This window comes from the organism of the source record quoted next, unplaced genomic scaffold (assembly GCF_019419815.1).
Source record: "Pyrus x bretschneideri cultivar Hongxiangsu unplaced genomic scaffold, Pyrus_bretschneideri_v1 Contig137, whole genome shotgun sequence".
NCBI lineage: Eukaryota > Viridiplantae > Streptophyta > Magnoliopsida > Rosales > Rosaceae > Pyrus > Pyrus x bretschneideri.
In genome coordinates, this window is record NW_025999432.1 from 98238 (window position 1) to 112306 (window position 14069).

Sequence of the window (14069 nt, forward strand, 5' to 3'; positions counted from 1 at the left end):
GATTTGGGTTATACAAATCCTTTTCTGAAATTAATTGGGCCAAACCCCCTCCTAAGTGGATTTAATGACTTGTGCCGAAACCTAGGGCCTTAATCCTTAAAATATGCTAAGTTGTAACACTAATTTAATTAACCCTAGGGTTGGCCGAACCTATATATTGATATTTTTAGCCATAATTTCGGGTGAACCCTCATGCCATTCAAAAAAACCCTTGCCGCAAGCCCTAGACACCATTCTACATCATTCATTCAATCCATTCACATCCATCTACAACCTACCGCAACTTTCCACCCTAATCAGCCATTATTCATCATCCTAAGCAAGAATACACCATTCATCACCCCTAAAACCACCAACCACACTTTGTGCCGCAGCAAGGAAGAAGGAGGAGAGCCCTTAGACATGCATGTCATTCGAATTAGAGTTGCTGGAACGTTTTAGGTGTAATCTTTCTTGTGTTTTCAATGTTTAAATTCAATAATCTTTGTTTTGTGAGTATGAGGAACTAATCCCCTCTTAGCTAGGGGGAATTTCGAAACCATGGCTATAATTGCAATATGATTTGATTACTTCCAATTGTGAATTCAATTTACTTATCTGTTTGAATTAAAACTTGTTTGTGTATGTGGGTTGAGAGTGCACACTTAATTTGCAAGCATAAATTTGATGCTAGGATATAAGGGAGCTTCACCTAATCGTTGTAAACTTATATTCATAAGTAGTAAAGGTTGTTAGTCACAATCATGTTAAGTAAATTCCTGGCATAAGTATCATGCGCTTTCATAGTTACGAACGCCTTGTCAACACTTATGATTTTCATAGACATGTTAAGTAAATTCCTGGCATAAGTATCATGCGCTTTCATAGTTACGAACGCCTTGTCAACACTTATGATTTTCATAGAATTTAATGATCTTTGATTGCTTCTTTATTATGCGCTTTCATGTAGAGATATTTTGAGGAATAATTTGATTGCGATGCGCTAATTCCATTCCATTCAATGACTTAAGGAAAATCTGAGGGTTAATTTAAGCGTACCTAATTAACGTGGGGTGTTGAGGTTCATAGTTCATTGAAAAAGCAACTGGAGATTGTTTTGTATGCAAGTATGTCATGTGTGGAGAAAGACCTCCTAGCTAGCCCATCATCTATCTATTTCCACCAAATTCGTGCAAATCTGCCTAGTTTTAGTTCTTGTTTTGATTACTTTATTTTCGTCCAAAACCAAATTCCCCTTTATTTTAGAGTGTCTAACTAGTTAGGATCTGTTTTAGATTGTGTTTCCAAGTGTTTTGTGTCAAGTTAAAACCAAAATTCGTCCAAAATTGTGTTTAGAGTCAAATCTGCCCAGTTTGTGTTTTTAGGCAGTTTTGAGTGTTTTTAGCTTATTTTGAGTCTTGTGAACTTGTTTTGAGTCTTCTAAGTTTAGTTAAGTGTTCTAAAGCTTAGTTTTATCTATTTGTGTCAGTTTAAAGTGTTTTAGCAATCCCTCATAATCCCCGGTTTAAGAACGATCCCTATTTACATATATACTACAATTGTCAAAAAAAGGTTTAATTTGTGTGTTAAGTTAATTTTCGCATCAGTGGAGTTGGAACAAAACAAGAAGTCCCAATCCAGGTATGATTTTGACTCGATCCGAAGGAGGATTTGGTGCTATAAATACAAGACATCTGCGACAATCAGGACCTCCAATTCAACACACAATGGCCCTGCGCAACGCTCTCAAACAACTTGAGATTTTTCATTTTCTTTTTCCGCCAACACATATTCAGTTTGGATAAACAGCACTGTGAAGGCAACTGGTGAGCATCTTCAATTTGGATAAACAGCACTGTCGCCGTAGAATCAGCAGACTGCGAGGCACCTTTATTTTGGATAAACAGCACTGCGTCAAGGCCGACTAATCACCTATCCAAGTCTTGGTCGAGAAGGGTTTTCAAATCCTGCAAAGGTCATCTTATTAGCCTTCTTGGCAAAGCAAGGTGTTACGAGTTACGACATTTGGCGCATTGAACTCCGAGTGATTTTATGATTGGATACTCACAAGTGAGTTTCAGAGTTCGGTATTCTGACGGCCGAACCATATTACCATATTTACCATCAAGACATACATCACCTTTGAATATTTGTGTCCATATAGTCTGGTGTCGATTCGACGTGCTTATACTCTCACGAATATAATCATTGTGATCGAATCCGGCGATTCATGAACTTCATAGAACTAGCAGCCTTGTCTTCAGGCTCGAGAATCCAATGGCCAAGATTTGTTCCTTCTTGAGCTGCAGTCGCAAGATAAAGAAGTCAGCAATGCGCTCAACACAACATCAGCAAATTTTACTCCTAAGTCGACGAGTTAGCACGCCCCACATTCAACCGAATGACGTAGTTAGCTTATTAGTTACTCAACCTGCGCACCATGTAGGTTTTGTAATTTTTAGGGTCAACATTTTGGCACGCCCAGTGGGACCTTGTGCTAGACCTTTGGAGTTCATGACCATTGAGACACGGTCCGTAAAGAAGAAAATAATCATGGGAAAGTCAACAATCGACTTACCGGTACAAGGTCCTGGACAAGATTTGTCTCAGGTGCAAAATCCCCACATTGTTGTGCCATCCAAGGCTACAAGTGCGATACACCGAGAGAAGGAAATTTGTCTCGGCAAACAGCCTCGCAACCTAGAAATTCCTAACCAAACGGCAGGTATTTTCGTCGAAGGAATAGTGGAAGATTACGACGAAGATGGTGGGGAAGGTTTTGATCTGCCAACTAGGTCGTTTCTTCGAAGACGACTTGATGAACAATCTCGGCAGGTCGAGCAGTCGATTGGCCAGAAAATGAATGATTTGCTTGATGCAATACGAAGCAATAGTGATACACAGACCAGGATGCTTGAACTATTAGTCAGTAAAGCCTTCGAAGATGGCCACGTCGGCCAACTTCAACAGCCTCTCTTTAAGAATGTTCCATTACGAGCCGAGAAAGGATCCGCTCGGCTCCAACCAATTGACTTGGAAAAAAGAGGCGGATCAAGCAGTAGATCTGATGGGCCTGACCAGGGAGTAGAAGCAGCATCCGTCAATACAACCGAGGTCCAAAGAATGATCAACTCGGCCTTAAAAAAGGGCCGAAGTTCCCAAAGTTCATCCACCCGTACCCGGCTTATGTGGAAAAGTACGAATACACTAAAGGCTTTAAGATCCCCGACTTAGGTCTTTTCGTCGGAGAGTCATCCTTATCTTCGTTAGAACATGTAGCTCGTTTCACTACGCAATGTGGAGACGTTAATATCGACTTCCATAAACTACGGTTATTCAAATTTTCACTAACAGGTTCAACCTTTGCTTGGTACATCAACCTCCCACCGAACTCCGTCCAGAGTTGGGAGGAATTGGTTGAGATATTCCATGAACAATTCTATCGACCAAAGATGGAAATGTCCATTTCATCGTTGGCTAGGATGGCTCAAGCTTCAGATGAATCGCCAATAGAATACTTAACAAGGTTCAAGTCAGCTAGGAATTGGTGCCAAGTACCTCTCCTTGAAGTTGAATTCATCAGAATTGCTCTAAACGGCCTGGACGTGGAATACAAAAAGAAATTCCTAGGGGCAAATATCAGAGATATGTACAAACTTGCTCAACACGTTGAGCAGTATGATTATTTGCTCCGAAAGGAAAAAATATCAAAGTCCCCATCCCAAGGAACGATATACAAGAATCCCACGGTCAGCTACGCATTGGCCGAAAGCGAGGATCCCCAATACGCCAATGTGGATGCGGTTGAAATAGTGATAGATAAATCATACGTTTGCAAGGCATTAGCTCAAATCAGTCTCAAAGATGCCAAAACCTGCTCGGCTTCTGAAGAGATGATTAAAACATCAAAAGTTTACACTTTTGATATCAATAGGGCCGATGTAATTTTCGACCAGTTGTTGGTAGCAAAGATCTTAAAACTTCAACCAGGACACAACATTCCTAAGGCCGAAGAATTGAAAGGCAAAACATATTGCAAGTACCATAATTTAAGCAAGCATGTTACCAATAATTGCGTCGTGTTCCGTGATGCGATTCAAAGTTGGATTGAGAAAGGTAAGTTAAAATTTCCTGAGAAATAGATGGCGGTTAATGTTAATCCCTTCCCCTTGATGACAATTGGTATGGTGGATGCTTATCTCCATAAAAACAAAGGAAAAGGGAGGGCCGAATTCGTCCCGGTACAGCATGTCCGTAAGCAGGGTGGTCAGCCGAGACTCAAGATTGATCTATTTTCAAATGCACCACCCACGACGTCTTCAGGGCCAACCATCGTTAAACCCATATCAAGTTTTAGTTCAGAAGAAACTGATGAATCAATGGTTTTGTGCGGCCGCTGTAAAACACGAATTGAACCTCAAAAGAGAACACCTCCGGCTCCAACTTCATGTTCGCCGTCCACGGCCGCAGAAAAACTGCTGAGGAAACTCGGTGCCGGCCAACGACGGCAAGTGTTTGAGAGACTCGGCCCACAGGTACAAGCAAAAGACCCAACCCCAATCAGACGACGTCTTGACTTTGACGCGCCATTCTATAATGAGGATTATTACTCATGTAACTCCAGCAGGTCGAGTTCATCGGTGGGTCGAAAAACCTTCAAGTCACCTAAGCCACGTGATTAACATTGGTACAGTTACAATTCTCCGACCGGTATGTATACGGCGTTATCCAAGTCTCAAAAACGTCGTCGGCAGGGAATAGACTGCATGGCCTGACGACAAGAAGCACAAGCTAATTCGACTACCCGGTGGCAGCCAAAAGAGACCGTAGAAAGTGGCGACGACCGACCTACCTCGACCATTATGGCGAATTATTTTAGGAAAAAAAGGCAGTTAATCGCGACTTTGAAACCACCATTGAAGAGTTTGAGAAATGCATCAAGCTCCTTCTTTGGCCCGGAGAGATAAAAACCCATCTTGAGCATTTTAGACAAGAAGCCGAAAGTAAGCTTCCCCCGTTACCACCGCAGGAACCGTTAATAAAAGTACGGCGCAATCTGCAGCCTCCATTCCTCGGTGAATCCTTGGAGTACATGCGAGAATTTCATAAGAAATATTACGCCAATGACTTGTACGGACTGCCTGAGGCATGTCAGGAAGCCCTCGACCTAGCATTAACTTGCCTTGATGCTGAACAGATTATTCAGAAAACCACCGATCTGGCAATAAAAGCTAGGTTCCAGCATATACGTGAGGCTTGGGTCTTCGGCTTTGAGGTCGAACCATACACAGATATAGACACCGCCGAGCTACCTTTTTCACTTGAAAACCTTCAACACCTGTGATATCATTTTGAAGTCTTCTTAGCTATGTCTCTTTTCAGCCTTACAGCTGATAAGGAGAATCGTGTGGCACGTTTAGATGTATACCTAGACACAAGGAATGCCCGAATCACCTATGAAGAAAACCCCATAAAGCATTACAAGAACAAAATCATTCTTCGGCAATAAACAGGCTCAAGGACAAAAACCAGAATGGAGTAGGTTCAGTCAACACGCCCCAAGAACAGGTACATAACAAAGACTGATACCACACCCATTAATCTGGAAGACGACAACCAAGACCCGATGGGTCCTTCGGTCCTCGAGCATATGGAAATCAGCATGGTCCATGTCCTACCGACTGAATTTCAACCAAGAACCCACTAGTCAAATTTTTTGGATGGGGACGTGGTTGCTGAAGAAGCAACATAAGTTGATTTCATTACTACTAAGGAAGATGAGGAAATCAATAACGGCGACAAACTTAGGGCAGCTTTGGCCGAATTGTTTACCCGCTCTCCTTCTGTTAATCTCCAACACCTAAAGTTGTTATACATCACGGCTTATATTGAAGGATACCCTATTTCCAAGGTGTTTGTCGATTGTGGAGCCATAGTCAACATCATGCCGATTTCCATCATGAAGGCATTATGCTGTTCCACTAACGAGCTTATACCGTCAAGAATAACGATGAACAGCTTCATCGGCGACAAATCTCAAACCAAAGGAGTGCTACCGTTAGAAGTAAGCGTTGCAGGTCGAAACCACATGACTGCATTCTTTATAATTGACTCAAAAACTGACTATAATGCATTGCTCGGCCGCGATTGGATCCATCAAACAAGTTGCATTCCTTCATCGATATACCAAGTTCTCATCTTTTGGGATGGCAAGTCGGTAATAGTTCATCTAGTTGATAATCAACCGTTCGAGACCAACATGATTCAGGCTCGCTATTATGATGATCATGTCGACTACATCACCCTATAGAGTTTTAACGAGGACAGACAGTCGACTCGAGTCTCAGTTCAGAAAGCCATCGAGGTAGGTACCGAAACTGTACAAGAGGATTCGGCGAGACTCGGCTTGGCAGATCTAATTACCAACACCGATGACTGACACCACCAAACAAGAAAGGCATCAAGCCGCTATTTCATCCACCATGGAACGTCTGCTGACTCATTGGTATGCTATTGCCAAGTAACCACACTCGGGTATAAACTTAATCGAATTTTTGGCCGAGGGAGATAATGGCCCCGTTTTATCGTTGGACAAAGTTTAGGCCGCATCGGCCGAACTCGAAGACAATTGACCCCAAGTCAAAGACCCATTGGAAGAAATAAATGTTGGCACAGCCGATGAGCCTCAGGCGTTGTTAATTAGTGTGTTGTTGCCGCCCCCCATGAAGGTCGAGCTTTGTACACTACTCTATGAGTTTAAAGATTGTTTCGCGTGGAATTATCATGAGATGCCAGGCCTTAACCGAAACCTCGTTGAACATGAGTTACGCATCAAAGTTGGTTGTAACCCTTTCCAACAACCCCCCCTCGGCCAGTTCTCGACAGAAGTACAGCTCGGCATAAAGGACGAATTAGTTCGGCTTTTGAAAGCTGGCTTTATTCGAACCGTTCGGTACGTCGAATGGTTGGCCAATATTAAAGAAAAATAAAGCCCTATGCATCTGCATCAATTTCCGTAATTTGAATATAGCAACTCCTAAGGATGAATACACGATGCCAATCTCAGATTTATTAATTGATACAGCAGCCAATCATGAAATGTTATCCTTCATGGACAACCATGTTGGCTACAACCAGATCTTTATCACTGAAGCTGATGTTCACAAGACCGCATTTCGTTGCCCAGGGGCACTCGACACATACAAATGGGTCATCATGCCATTCGACCTCAAGAACCCTGGTGCCATATACCAACGAACTATGAATACGATATTCCATGATTTGATCAGAACGATCGTAGAAGTCTATATCGATGATGTGGTTGTGAAATCGAAAAGTCGTCAAACGCATCTAGATGATCTTCGGCAAGCATTCCTTCATATGCGTCAACATAATCTAAAAATGAACCTGGCCAAATGTGTTTTCGGTGTATCGGCCGGTAACTTCCTGTGCAATCATTAACGCTCCACCCCCGACGACCAAGAAGCAACTCCAGTCGTTACTCGGGAAGATAAATTTTCTCTGCTGTTTCATAGCTAATTCGATAGGTAAAATGAAAGCATTCTCTACACTCCTGAAACTTAAGGACTCCGATAAGTTTGAGTGGTGCGAAGAACATCAAGCGGCTTTCATGCAAATCAAGATCTCCCTTACCACGCCACCAGTACTAGTATCGCTTCGCCGCGGTAAGCCTCTCAAACTGTACATTTCGGCAGCCGACGAGTCCATCGATTGCCTCCTCGCCCAAGATAACGATGTTGGGCGTGAACAAGCTATCTTTTCTCTCAGCCGGAATCTGAATTCGCCTGAGATCAATTATTCACCTGTCGAGAAACTTTGCTTAGCTTTGTTTTTTGCCGCATCAAAACTTCGGCATTACATGCTCCCATCAGTTACCCAGGTTATCGCCCAAACAGATGTTATTCGTTACATGCTTACTCGGCCTATCGTAAAGTGCTGAATTGGGAAATAGACAATGGCATTATCAGAGTTCAATTTGCAGTACGTACCCCAAAAGGCCGTCAAAGGACAAGCTCTAGCCGATTTTTTAGCCCAACACCCATCTCCTTATGGATTTGGGGGCAGCAAAGTTGACATCAGTTTAGTGCAAACATGAGACAACTACTGGACGATGCATTTTGATGGTTCTAGCACCTCCACCTCGGCTGGTGTTGGCATCGTTATTCAATCTCCTGACCACTACCGTTGGTATTTCCCTCTCAAGTTGGACTTCAGCTATATAAATAATTAAGCCAAATATGAAGCTCTCGTCATCGGCCTTCACGTCCTCCACAACTTACGAGCAACCCGTGTTCTCATCCTTGGTGATTCTGAACTAGTGATTAACTAACTAAATGGCATTTTTCGTTGCATGAGTTGTACTTTGGTGCCCTATCACATGGTTGCCACCTATTTGGCCGAGTCATTTGAGAGAATTACATTTGAGCACATTTCGCGTGTTCGAAACATTGACGCAGACGAACTCGCCCAAATAGCCTCCGGAGCATAACTCACTAGGGGCAAGTTAGGCCGAGTAACACCCACAGAACTGCGATCTTACCCAGCCTTGGTCAATCAGCAAGTCCACCAACGCAATCACGTCATACACACGAGAGTGATGTCTTTACCATCATTACTAGAGCAAGGAGACCCCGTAGAAGTTTGTGTTGTCGAGACACTACCAGACAATTGGAGAAAGGCGATTTTACGATATCTTGATAACCCCAACGATAAACACGACTGGAGGACGAGGGTCCACACCACGAATTACGTGTCGTACCAGAATGAAGTATATTGAAAGGGTGAGGATGGGTTACTATTATTGTGCCTCAGCCCACAGGAGGCTGGCCAAGCAATGGCCAAGGTGCACGAAGGGATCTGTGGAGCTCACCAATCCGGGCGTAAGATGCGTTGGTTGCTTCATCGACATGGCTATTTCTGGCTGAGTATATTGAAGGATTGCATCGAATACGCCCAAGGATGCATACAGTGTTAAATTCATGAGCCTACATAGAAAGTCCAAGCTGAATTACTCCATTCGGCTACCAAACCATGGTCGTTTAGAGGATGGGCAATGAACGTAATTTGCAAAATCACGCCATCTTCTGGAGCAGCAACACACGCATGGATATTAATGGCAACCGATTACTTCACAAAACGGGTCGAAACAATATCATACGCCGAATTAACGTCCAAAGAAGTCTGCAATTTCGTAGAAGAAAATATTGTGACTCGATTCGGCATACCAGAAATGATCATAACTGACAATGGCACAATCTTTACGGCCGATAGATTTAAAGAGTATACGGGGAACCTAAAAATTTGACTCAAGCAGTCTACGCCGTATTATCCGCAGGCGAATGGGCATAAAGTTTTGATTGGTATTCTTGAAAAAATGGAAAGAGTGAGACCGGGGATGTGGTATGTAAAGCTAAATGAAGCATTATGGGCCTATCAAACTTCACTCTGATCAGCCACCGGAACAACTCCATATGCCTTAACCTATGGACACAACGCAATATTACCGGTTGAGCTTAGTATAAATTCATTGTGAGTAATTGAACAGAGTAGTTTGATCAATGCCGAATACAGTCAGGCCATGAGGCAGGATTTAGAAGATTTGGATGAGGCGCGACTTGACGCTTATAACTTACAAGTGGCACAGAAAAAGATTGATAAGCGAGCCTATAATCAATGGGCTAGATAGAAAACGTTCGACGAAGGAGAATTAGTTTGGCAAACTGTGGTGCCCATAGGAATTAAAGACCCAGGTTCGGTAAATGGTCGCCGAATTAGGAAGGGTCATTCGTCGTACATAAAGTTCTCGGCAAGGGGGTATATCATCTTAGAGACCGGACCGATTTAATTCACAAATTACCAATCAATGAGAAATTTTTAAAGAAATATTATCCAGTCACATGGGAAATGCAGGAATAGAAGTTCATTTCATTAAGATCATAAAAGAGTATACAAATTGAGTTGGTCGATCAATTTACATCCAAATGAATTTAGGGTGATGAAGGAAGAAGAGTTTCAAGAACGACCTTCAACTCCAGCCACCTCACTTCGCCCATTATGATTTCGGCTTGCTGGTTCCTCTTATCCATCTTTAGCTGCTCGATCCGCTTCATGCTTGCTGCGTATTCAGTTAAGCAAGATTTTCCGCTCAATTCAAAGTCCTTTGCAAGTTCAGAAACAACTGCCGACTTTCGATGTTGGAGTTCAGCAATTTGACGGTCAAGGTCGACCAGTGTTGCTTTCTTTACTTTCAAAGCTTCGACTTTCTGGTGAAGAGCTTCTCGAGCGACAGTTGCAACTTTGAGGTCGTTTTTGATTTGAATAGCTCTCTCAAAAATACCAAAATATTCTTGAGTTTGTTCCAGGGTGGAAGATGCTCAAGTGACAGCTTCGGTGCTCAATTGACCCTCAGCAGCAAGGTCGTTCAGGCATTCCCCTATTGAGTTGAGGCCGTTGCATTTGAGGACTCATGAAGCTGAGAGAGACAGGAGCTCCTACAGTTTGACCTGGACGTTCGACTCAATCGTTGATACAGAGGGCTCGGTTGAAGCTGCCGAATGACCCGCTGCTCCTGAAGTGTTCAAAATAAGAGCGTCGAATTCGACCTCCCATGAAGGCTGCACATAAAAATAATTTAGGCAAAGGAGAGTCGGAAAAAAGAATATAACAGAGAATTTCCCTGCTAAAATGAGACTTCGACTATATCTCCTGGTTCATTGCTCGAACCTAGAGAGCCTAATGATCGAGCCCAGTGTTTTAGGCTGCTTCTCAATTCACCGTCATTGGGGTGGCCATGAAATATAGATAACACCTTTTGGCGCCTAGAATTTTAGGTCGAATGAATTTTCAGGCACCTGACATTTAATGTTGTTCGGTTCAGATTCGTTATAACAAATTCAGCAAGAAAGTAATTTGAGTCTTACAAAAGCCGAAGTCACTTCTTGAGGAGGGAGGCTGAGGTCTTGGTCTTGCGGATGGATCGGTGTCTCCGCTGTTGCATCAAGGTCGACAGCAAGCCGTTTTTCGCGATCAGCTGTAGGTGGATCGATCTAGTTCATCGGCCCAACCACAGGAGGATTGATGGAAGGAAGATTAGTTGGTCGAGGGCGACACTCGAGTGGAATCTCATCACTCTCATCATCCTGGCATTAAGATGGTTAGCAATGTTGAATTTATTGAAAGAAGAAAATTACCAACCACATAATTATACCTCTTCCAGGATGATTGCCGACTATTTTAGATTTTTGGAGGAAGTTTTCTTCACCGATGGAGCCATATCCTCCAAGATAGGGGCAACGACCAGCTCCGGAGCTGCCGCTTCCTCGATTGGCAGAGCAGTGGCTGGTTCGGCCGGCTCCGGAGCTGCCGTTTCTTCAACCAGCGGGGCAACTGCTGGTTCGATCATGACTAGAGGGACGGGTCAAGCTTCGGGTACCTGGCCAGTCGGAGCTGGTTGCACGACCGTTGAAGTGCGTACAGCAGGAACAAAATAAGAAGCATTAGGAGTGTTCGTTCTTGTCGACTGGCTAGAGATGACATGGATTTCCCGTTTCACTTTCTTTTCCAATTTCTTGACGTGTTTTGAAGGATGAGGGGCTGAACCTGCCGTTTCAGTCTCTTGGTGAGTTCATTTGCTTGTCTTGGAAAAAAGAATCATTTTTTTCTTGATCACGGCTGAAGCCACCGCTTCTACCCTTTTCGACGCTCGACTGCCTGCGAAAGTGAAACCAAGTCGATAAAAATTCAAATGACGTTTTACAGAGAGAAGGTAAAGGTAGCCATATACCTTGAGTCATCTCTGGGAAGCAGTAGCCCGATTCAGTCAGTCACCGCAATCCCTGAAGATCTTGTTGATGACCTCTTCGACCGAAGCGCTAAAAACGTTCTGGGTATACTCTTCCCACCAATCACCAAAAGTGTCAGTACTGACGATTTCTAGAATAGTTGGTCGAAGGCAAAACTTTTGGCATCGTTCCTGAAACTCCTTCTTGGCGTTTGTGCATTCTCTCTCTGAAGAACTAGATAGGCGTCCTCGGCTTAAGAGAGAACGAGAGGATAGAAGAGGTACCGGGCAACCCTGGAGGTAGCCGAGCTGTCGAGCGGTGAAGTGGGGGTGGTATACTCCCAACTTGATCGGTGAGCATCGCAGCCGAGAGGAAGGTTGCGGGTAAGCACGAACGATCCCTAGGATTGACGGAGATCAGCATCTTCGTCTACATTCCATGTAGATGTGGGGAGGTTGATTGACGAAAGATATTCTCGACGACGGCAGATCAAGAACTCGTCATTGAAAAGAACGTCGAGGCTGAAGAAGTATATGAACACTTCTTCAGCCTGGTGAGGAGATATTGGTCGATAGGCCAGCTGAAGATCGAGGGTTTCAATGGGCGAGAAATTGGCAATCTCTGGCCGAAGGAGGGCAAAGTAGACCTGCAACCAGAGTTGGAAGACCCAGAGGGGGCCGTTTTGGTGTGGGTCGATCTTGTGGAGGGTCATCTCGGCCAGGCAGCTCAAGAGATTAGCAAGAATGGCCGAGCTAAGCGCCAGGGTATGACTGCTAGCCAGGGTTTCGACTACCGCCATGTTTTCGACCAAACATTTATTGGACTTGGTACAACAAATAAATTTATTGTACCAATAGAAAAGGAAGGTTTCATGTTCTCCCTCTTATAGGTTTTCCTCTCCTCGGCCGGCGAAGTGAAGATAAAGGGTGTTGTAGTTGAAGAAGGTTTTTGTGTAGTTTCTGAACTTCTTCCTTTGAGGGTGTTTGACCTTCTCCGCTCCGCGTTTCGAGGGCCCGTTTATCAAAGAGTACCTTCAGGTCAAGATTCGACGGATACCTAGAGAGGGCGGCATCGACTGGTATGCCAAAAGAGGAAGTCCCCAAGATGGCGGTAACGTCAAGAATAGTAAAACTAATAGGGCCAAAAGGGAGGACCATGGTATTGGTGGCCGAGCAGCAGAAGCTTGAGGCCACTATAAGAAACTCTTTGTCCATGATAATTTCCATGGATGAAAGGCGAATGGCGTCGTAAATGCCAAGAGCCTTCCATTATTCGCCGAAGATCCTCTCCATTCGTGCAACCCAAGTTGCCTAAGTTGCAGTGGTTGAAGGCCAGGAACCTTGGGGTTTTGCTGAATCCCACTTCGACCATTCAAACCCTTGTAGTAAGGGTGTTATGCATTCATCCTTGAAAAGTCCGGTGATGGATGGTGGTACTGCATCTTTGAAAAGTGGACCAAGGATCTGGGGAGTGGTGCTCATATCACTTTCAAAGCGTATAGTCTTGATTGAGCATCAATCAATAATCTTCTCGCATTTGTTGCATTTCTTAGAGAGTTTGGAAACGAAGGAGGCCATTGGAGATAGTTTTGAAGGTTTTCTGAGTAGAGCTTGAGGGTTTCTGGTTTTCTCGAGTAAAAGAGGAATTTCAGAAGGATTTGAAGGCGTCAAGCACAAGGGAAAGAATTTTGGTATTTATAGACTTGTGGGAAGGAAGACTGATGATTTGAAATTCGAAATGAAGGGTAAAATTGACCGGAGAATTCCTTAATCATTACGAATATTCAAAAAATCCAGGTGAAATGACCGAGGATCTCGTGGTTTGAGGATGCACGATTGCATGTGGCGGCGGATTTAATGCATTGATGAGGAAAAGACGCTTCGATGGGCGTATGTTTTCGAGGGCCATGGTTAAAAGCTGCTGGGTTTATCAGAGAATCGACACGTGGCAGGACACAGGGACGATCAAAGATCGTGCAATCGCATTTCATAAATGCGCATAGTGATGATTATCGAGATGGTTAAGTCAAAATGGCAAAGGATGTTTTCGCTTTTTCAAGGTCGATACTCAATCGAGGATTAACGATTGACGACCTCAGAAGCGAGGGGGAAATGTTTAGGCCCAAAATAATATTATTGGGCCGAGTGTGGGTTTATGTTCGGCCTAAAGTTTTTCAATATACTATGGGCTGCCTGGTGGTCCCAAGTCATTCAGCAAGAATGGTCGAATCCTATCTCAAAAAGGAGTAGTTTGGGTAAGCGAAGGGGTCGAAGAAGTTCTGATACGATA